The following is a 9,655-nucleotide window of genomic DNA, read 5'->3' as shown; positions in this document are numbered from 1 at the left end:
TTAACTGCTTAAGGAAATATTTCAATGTTTTGAACTAAATGAAACAACTGGTTGAGAAAATAAGTAACTTTTGAACTATTCATAGTATTACATTCCTTAAGAAAATAATTTCCTGTTTGTAATACACTGTGAAACTCTTAAACTCCTGATAAAATATCTTAACATTAAACATTACTTGATTTTTTTGGGCTGTTCAAAACACTGATACACACACACACACTTTAGAAAATGATTCACTTTTTTTTTATACCTGCTGAAACAATGAGTTACTGTTTTGGTATGCTCAAAACCCTGAATGAAACAATTGCTTCTGAAAGTGATTCAGGGTTCTGCTGTGCTTTAAATACTACAGTTGCAACATGTAGGATGCATTTATGAGCATAAGCATCATCTCACTCCCTCCATGTGCTGTTGCTCTCTGTGTGTATCATTCTGCTGTTGCATTTTAACGATACGAGTCTATTCCTGTATTCCGCGCATGTACACATCATAGAAAATGTTTGTTTCATTGCCTGCTTTTCTGTTCTGTCGTTGCTGTCATGCTCTCTCAAACTCTGTTTAGATCTCTGGCCTGAAGTCACCTGACATCCTCCTGCACTCACAGATACACACACGGTCAGAAAGAGAGAAAGTCATTTGTGCGACAGACAGCCAAACCCAACATTTTTCTCCTTTTATCATCATTATTGGTATTTTCGCCCTGCATCATTTTATCACGTCCCCCTAATCACTGCCTCTGTGTTTTCTCTTTTTATCTTGGTCTGACTTGCTGCTTCTCTCCGTGCCCCCATCCTCCCTCCCTCCATCTCTCGCTCTGTCTGTGGAAGCCAGGCTGGCTCTCGGTGTTGACCTGAGAAGGACTGACATTCAGAGGCCGGTCCCCTGCCTGCAGCGCTGACATTTCTGCCAAGACTTTGATGGCGCCTTTGAACAGAGATGTGTGGATGGAAGAGCTGCCTTGTCTGTCCGCCTTCCGGTAGCTCTGCCGCTCCACCACTCACTGTGAGATGTACGGCAAAGTGAGCTGATCTCCGGGCAAACATGCATGATGCACATGGGTGCATGTGTGAACTGTGCATGCATGCCTGAAACATTCACTCATTTACTCAGGTGCTATTTGATCCCAAGCACACATTAACGCGCAGATCTTTGCAGATGAATGCATACACGTGCACGCTCCTGCAAACATGCCTTCAAAGACCATCACTGGGGGTGGGGTGGGGGGGGTGCCTCCAGTAAAACTGGCATGGGGAAAGAGGATTGGGATGTTGGAGGGGGCCTGGTTACCTCACACACCTCACCCTTCTATCTCTCCCCAACCCACAGCGGTGCCATCCAGGGGCGTAGGTTTGCATATGGACCATAGGGACAAGTCACAACCAATATTTTGGGATGGCAAAATAGTCCCTACCAATATTTAGAATTTTTTTTATATAACAAAATCATTCACTATTTTTTTGCGAACTCGATACTATAATTTTAGTCGTCACGTTTTGTGTTTTCGACGTGCCAGAATGACAGGGTTACCCATGTTGCAATTTCATTAGCTCACGTTCTTCTCACATGGACGTAAACAAAGCGCATCTCGTGGCAGGCAGTGCTTAATTTGTAAAGTGGGAGGTCCCAGAGCGCAGAGGATGGGTGGCTCCGGTGCAGTGTTGCCAGATGTACGATAATTATCGTATTTGTACGATAGTTTTGCCATCTGTACGATGTACGATCAATAAATGTACGATCAATAATGGGAAAAAATCCAATATGTACGATAATTTCAGTTGGTTGCCCAAACACGCATCTCTCTCTGACACCCAAGAATCATTTTGCAGGTGTTGCACTCAGGCGGCATCAAATGCTGGCTTTGGGCGACCGGGACAGTCATTTGAAAGTCCACCTCCTCTCCATACAAAGTAATGAGTTCCCATCCAATCTCTGCCATGACAGGAAGATTCCCCAACCAACATCTTTTTTTTTTTCGAAACTTTATTTCAACAAATGCAATAACAAACGAACAAAACACAAGAGCAAAGAGATATACAAGAAAAATAAAAAAAAGTTAAAGTTCCTTATGGAGGTGTCAACATTTTTTTCTGTGTTCAACAAAATCTGCACAAGTGGCATCGGATGACGACAGCGACCTCGAGGTTGAATTCGACTCTTTCTAGTCTGGTAATTAACACATTTGTGTCCCTTCACAGAAAAAAAAAATCTTTCTAGTCTGGTAGTGCATTTGCTTGTGCATTTGCGTTCTTTTTGTGCCATAGTTTCCCCATTACTATAATTACTGTTTAAAAATGTGACATAAAATTCTTTGTAAATTAAAAAAAAAAACGCTAAAATAGCTACGTTGTATGCGTTTTGTTTGTGTACAATTATTTCTCCCAAAATACGATAATTTTGAGGTTTTGGTATGATAGTTTCATATTTCATATCTGGCAACACTGCTCCGGTGCAGAAAAACAAGAAGGGCGGGGGGGAGGGGTTGCGAACAATGCTGTGCGCCACACTTAAAATAAACTGCACACCCACACAAACACGCACGCACACCTTCACAAATGACACTAACACCCTGCCTTTTCCTCACAAATTACTACATTTATGTTTGCTGTCTGTCTCTGTACTTTTCTGTCACTTTTGCGCTCTTTTTCATACTTTTCCCTCGTTTCAAAAGTCACCAAACGCACTTTACCGTAATATAAGCAACATATAGCACACTGTTGGAAAGCACAGGTTCTTGGCTTGCTGTCAGTGTTGAAATTTTTCAGAGTGAGGGCTTACATGAGAACTTACGGTAATGAGAATCAGCGGCGCACTAGTGTGAAACTTCCGTGTTTTTCCTCTGCGTTATGACATCACAGTCTTACGTTTACCGTAATACACCATATATATCATTGTAAAGCCCTTTTTTTTGTTGGCAAATTAGGTTGCCAGATACCTACAACTGCATTATTGATGAAGAGAATAGATTATACATCTTGGTTGCAAAAACTTTTTTTTTTGTTAGCTCCACAAGTATTTTTTTGTTGTCTTGTTCTCTCAGGTGTAGGCCTATAGAATAGATTCGTGATTTTGGGTGCAATTTTGTTATTTAAGCTATTTGTTTGTCTGCCTACACACTTAATAATGTAAATAAAGTGTTAAATTATTCAGCATTATGTCGTCATATGTTATGTATTATGCTGTATTTGTGCGTCTAATGGTATGAGTGGGTTAGGGGGTGGTGGTGGTGGGCAGGGGGGCGGGGGGGTGGTATTGTCCCTACCAAAGCTGAGACCAAACCTACGCCCTTGGTGCCATCAAAGACAACTGTGTCGCTGCAGTACCCCTGCAGCTCCTCTCCTCCTCCTTGATGTCTTCTAATGTTCTAAACCTCTCCTCCGTGCACCTCACTCCTTTCGTTATCAGCTTCTCGCAAGGTTACCTAACTCTGAGGAGAAGAAACGGAGGCAGAAATTGCTTGATGGGGGTTGCTCGTCTGACAATCAGTGCAGCATGATGTAAAAATGGCACTATGTTTTGTTACTCCGTTCTGTGCCAAGCCGCCTGCTTTGGCACATTTTCCTCCTCTCTGCTGTCACTGAAGGGAATGGGATTTTTCTCTTGCATGTGTTGGAGGTAGGGACTAAAGCAGGTGGACCACAGAGAGCCTAATTAAAATGACTTGGCCATTTTGCCAAGAGATGGCGTCTCAAAGAGGTGGATTAGAATTGAAACTTTTTTCTCCCTCTCTGAGTTGAACCTTGATGAGTGTGAATGTGACAGCTGTGCACACGTGTGTGTTTGCGTGCTGTATGTATGTGGGTGTATGAGAGACAGCATGCTCCCAAAATATCCATTTTAATAAGTCAATTAATTTGCATTCAGTCTTGTAGTAATAAATAATTTAACTTCCAAAGAAGTATTAAAATGTCCCCACCACAAAATGTAGCAACTGTGGTGCTTTCATTATGCAGGACTTTGTCAGATGAGCTTGGTTCGAGATCACGTTGTTGATGTTCCTGGAAAGAATCATGTGGCTGGTTTCTCAGGCCCCTTGATGAATGATGTGTGTATTTCAAGAATAATCCCTGCTTTGTTATTTTATCCCCGTTTCACTGCTTTTAATTCTCCATGCTGCCAGTGGCATCAAGCTTTGACAGCGAAAATGTAGATGAGTGGATGAATGAGTGAATGGACATGTTCATCCCAAGCAGAAACCTCCACTCAACCATCACCTCCAGTTGAACATATTTGAATGTTTTTCCCATTCATGACGACTGTAATCGTGTGTATTTTATAACTCAAGCAATTTGAAGCCATAAAGGCATGAATAATTAGGAACATGGTCACTCTGAGTGACAGCGACTGTGTGCCAGTGGGTCCAGACTGCTACATGCCAGCAGCTAGCAGTAGCTACTAGTTGCTGTGGACGCAACTGTCTTTCTCTTTTCTGAGTATTTATTTAAACAAATATGTGAGATATTGTTTTTAATTACACTAATGCCGCGTTCACACCGGGCGCGATCAGACGCCACAAATTTGCGGGGGTCGCATGGCGACGGACGCGCCACCATCACCCGGTGTGTCGCTCTGCTGTTGCTGCGAAAATTCGCCCCTGTGCATCATGAAATAGGAGGAGCTTCCAATCCGTTCGCCGGCTCCGGTTGTCAGTCAACATGACGGACCTTGGTTACACGGAGCAAGTTGTTGTTGAAAGCTGACAAATGTCATGAGATGTTCCCAATTTGGGGAGTATCATTATTTGCTTCAGGAGCTGCATCTGGATCACGCCCGCTTTCAGCGGTCGTTCCGCCTCTGCGGGACCCAGTTTGAGGAACTCCTGTCCTGTTCACGCGCGCACACGTAAACAATAATAAAAAAAAAAGAAACTCTGCTGCTTGCTGTGGGGCTGCAGCTCACTCTTCCCCCCAAAAACTCTGTCATAATTGTGTTTAGAAACCAGTCACCATTTGTTTTATTATACATCTGTGTAGTTAATAAGTAAAATAATCTCCATGGATGATTCGCTCGTGTGCGCACGTAAAATAAAAAGAGAAAGAAACTCTGCTCCTGCTGCTGTGGGGCTGCTGCTCGCTCCAAAAACTTTGTCATAATTGTGAAATAAAGGATAAAAGAGACATAAGTCCTGCTCACAGGCTGCTACCAGATACAGGACATGTTCACATCTTCAGTCAAACTCCAGACATCTCCACGTCACCACATATTCAGTCCCTGATTGGTCATTGTGGCACGACAAGATGAAAATTTCAGATTTTTCAACTTGGGGAGGAGGGCAACACGATGTGACGCGACGCAATATCGTGCCACAAATGCGCCAATCGCTCAAAATCGCTTCACTCGCGTCGCTTCATTCACGTCCATCGCGTCGCACTGCGTGACTTGGCGCCAAAACGCATCATTCCATAGGGATTACATGGCAACCTGTCGCTGCTGTCGCTCGCGTCGCGTCTGGTGTGAATGCGGCATAACAGACCATCTAATAAGTCTGCAGTCCAGCATTTCTTTTGAGTGAAATTTTAGTCACTCAGTCACTCATCTTCAACCACTTACTCCAATTGGGGGGTGGAGCCTATCCCAGTAGCCATAGGGCGTGAGACAGGGTACACTCTGGACAGGATGCCAGTCTGTTGCAGGGCCACAACACCGTCACACCCACTGATACGTTTTGAAGCATAGAGTAAATTTTTTTTTTTTTTTCTATTTGTATGTTAGCACCATTAGCATTGACTAGTTGGTATCCATAGTTTGGTGCTGTTAGCTCCACTGTTACTCCACAGGTCAATACCGCAGTCAAAATTTGTAATATCTGCAACCAAGTCAGCTCATACAACCCCAGTTTCAGTGAAGTTGGGACGTTGTGTAAAATGTAAATAAAAACAGAATACAATGATTTGCAAATCCTCTTCAACCTATATTCAATTGAATACACCACAAAGACAAGATATTTAATGTTCACACTGATAAACTTTATTGTTTTTGTGCAAATATTTGCTCATTTTGAAATGGATGCCTGCAACACGTTTCAAAAAAGCTGGGACGGGGCAACAAATCATTGAACAAATCATTGCAAAGCATTGTATTCTGTTTTTATTTACATTTTAAACAATATCCCAACTTCATTGGAATTGGGGTTGTATGAAAACCACCGCCTTGTTTGCAAAAAATGCATAAATCAAACACCCGAACCAAGACTGGCCTGTTATGTTTAGCTTGTGCGGCAAGTCTGATATATGGGGCATGTTCAGTCTTCATTCATCGAACCCAGGTCACTCAGACTTCATAGCAGTCCGTAGAATTAGCCAAAGTAATACGGCAGTCTTTATTAGAAAACAGCTTTTGCCTATTGGCCATCAACTCCCAATCAGTAGAAAACGTGTACGTCCTTTAAAATGCTAGTTGTAACTCTCCATTCATAGTTTGCTAAGTTGAACAAATCTCCCCCACACAACCGTCACATTCTCTAATGTGCACGGTCAGGTTCCGCCCCTGCTTTCTTCTGATGGCAAGATATGAATTCCTCATACACCAGTTGTTTTTCAGTTAAAATGCTCCATGATCTCTTTAGAAAACCCATTGGGTGACAATACAGAAGGTTTGTGCAGTACATATACAATCTGTGAACCACCCCAGTCAGCCTATGTAGACAATAATTCAAAACAGTAAATGGTATTGTCTTGTAAGTTTCCATATTATAATTTGTTTGTTCCACAGATATGTCAGCCACATGATTGCCATATAATATGAAATTTCTTAAGTTTGTCCATCATTCTATATCGGATTTTCTCCATATGCATTAAGCTACTCAGTTCCATTAGCCACGCTTTGAACTGAGGCACAATGTCCAATTTCCAGAGACTTAAAATCAATCTCTTAGCAATTGGCATTCCATACGTAATAGTATTCTGCACGAAGAGGCTGTGATTTTGTAAGGACAAAGAATATTCAAACAACGCTATCTCTGGATCAGGACTAAACACAAAACGACTGTTGTTTCCAACTACTATAGAGGAGGTCTCACAGACTGCTTGTGTTAGCAGTAAAAGGTGTGAATACTTATACGTACACATGAATTCTTAGTTTTTTTAATTTTTTTTATTAAATTTGCAAAAATCTCAGAAAAACTTTTTTCACATTGTCATTATGGGGTATTATGTGTAGAATCTTGAGGGGGAAAAAATGAATGTCATCCATTTTTGAATAAGGCTGTAACATGTAGGGAATCTGGCCACAGACTCAGCTTCCCAGAATCAAAAATTACATTAATGTTCTTTTTCAAAGAACTGTCACTCCAGACACTTCTAAGGTTGGAAAGGGACTGCACTGATCTGAAGTTACCACTCCGCTGAGGGTTCATGTGGAGCTTGTGACCAGTTAGCAAATACTTTTATACTTCAAAGGTTCTTCTGAAACTATAGGATGGGTTGAACCAAGTTCTGCCTGAATTATAAAACAGCATAAAATTAACCTGCCTGTCAAAGATTTTCTACACCCTGTAGCTCACAGGGTCAAGAAAATCAAAAAGACCTCTACATTAAAACGACATTTGTTGATATGGGATATTTATAGCCTCTCACATCTCCAAAAGTGATCACCAAAGCATTCCTTGTTAAAATCTTATCAGCAAAGCAATCTTAGTCCACGCAGACGCAAGTGACCAACATTGGGGCAAAACCGGAGCTCCCTCATGTGGCCCAAGGTGGGAAGAACCCAGACACACAGCAATGTGCACATACCCCTTTTCATCCAAGGAAGAGGAAATATGTTTTTCCCTGTTGGTTATAATTAATCAAAAGACATATTCTATATTTCAATTTAATCTGTTAAGGCCCCTTCACATAACACAAATTAAGCTGAATGGCGCACGAAGGAGGATTTGAATGGCACTCGCAGAAAATCCGAGCCGCACTCGGACACCTCGTACACCAGTCGACACAACCATTTGGCCACAGCACATGCACTCCACATTTGCATTGCGAACGGCAGTCAAGATGAGGTCGTACTGTTATCTGACCATGGTCACAGCATTCATACAGCATATCTTACGTATGCCGGACCATTTGGCCCACGGTTTCATGAATTGATCGGCCATGTCAAACCCTGGCCAAATGTCACGATCAAGCCAGCCTTCACACCAGCAGCTGAATGAGGACAAATGGCAGGTGAATGCCTATTCGACCCACACTCGGCCAGAGTCAAGGTGCCACCCACGAACGCCCAACAGCAGTTGTGGGGCACTTAGAAAATGCAGGGCCATTGGCATGGCTGGCATGAATGTATTGCCCTTAGGACACCACTGTCGAGATGTGGTTGAGGTGGAGACAGCTCAAAGGGCAGTCAGTGTGTCTTGTTCACCCCCGAGCACCACGAAAGGTGTGCGACTGTGTCTTGTCCCCCCATCCAACATTGTTGAGGTGCAGCCGAGGTGGAGAAAGCTCGAATGGTGGATGGAGTACAGTGTGATCGCTGTCCTGCACAGCGCGCACACCTGGACAGGCTGTCATGTCTATGATGGATGTCATTTAACACACACCATGTCATTCCCTTCCATGGGTTACACAGTGTATATGAGACATCATAATCATCACAGCATTAATAGACGCCAAAGACCACAGCAATCACCAGCTGATCCTCAACTGATCACCAGCTGATATTAATTTGCACTGACAAGGGGCAGGATTGCTTTGCAGTTAGTGATAGATTTCAGCTGGTGTCTTGGCTTTCCATGTCTTTTGCACCTCCCTTTCTTCAAGTGTTCAATACTTTTTCCCTGTGCCATTTCACAATATTACACATAATTTATGGACATCTATGGTTTGATTTCATTGTACGTATGGATTACTTGGGTTGTTATCAATATCTGGTAAAAATTCCATGTTAGTAGAACCTTTTAGAAATATATATTGAGAAAAATGGTGACGTGCTCAATACTTATTTTACCCACATCACATAGAGAATGGGCTAAAGGTGACTTTGAACCAGGAACTCTGTTTGGGAGGCAAGTGTGTTAACAACTTGTACATCCTCACTGCTCAGGAAGAAATATAAATTACAGGTTCAGACACTAACCCATTAATTGTATTTTGTTAAATGAAGAAAACTGCAGTATAAAATGGGGAATTAAAGGAAAACACATGAGAAAAATACAGATTTTCAGAAATAAAATGGAATTTTTTAGCTCAAATTCTTTACTATTTTGCACAGTGATACTGCATTTTACATCTGAACCCTTCAAACATTAAAAAAAGAATTATTAACCACCATAAAATAACAAAATGTGATTGGAGTAAAGCATCCCTTGTGCAGCATGTGTGTAGTGCAAATCTCAGACCTGAGTTTTACACTACTTACACTTTGCAGGATGAAACGTTTGCAGAAAAGGATCATTTGAAGATCACATTTTTTCACAGTGAGCATGTTTGTGTCTCTCTGTGTGTAGAAAGAAAAGAAAGGACAAGTCCAACTCCTGCAAACAGTCGTACGGCTCACAGGTGAGGCATAATCCCACCTCTGCCTTTTGTTGCCTACTCGTCCTCCTCTTCTTCCCCCTCCATAGTGGTGGCCCCTTGGTGCCTGCAGCCTGCCAGTACTATGCTATTGATTGGGAATGGGGCTGCAGCTCACCTGCTAATTGAAAGCCAATTGAGGCCCTGGGGCAGAG

The sequence above is a fragment of the Thalassophryne amazonica genome, chromosome 2 (assembly GCF_902500255.1).
Source record: "Thalassophryne amazonica chromosome 2, fThaAma1.1, whole genome shotgun sequence".
NCBI lineage: Eukaryota > Metazoa > Chordata > Actinopteri > Batrachoidiformes > Batrachoididae > Thalassophryne > Thalassophryne amazonica.
Note: the sequence above shows the minus strand (reverse complement) of the source record.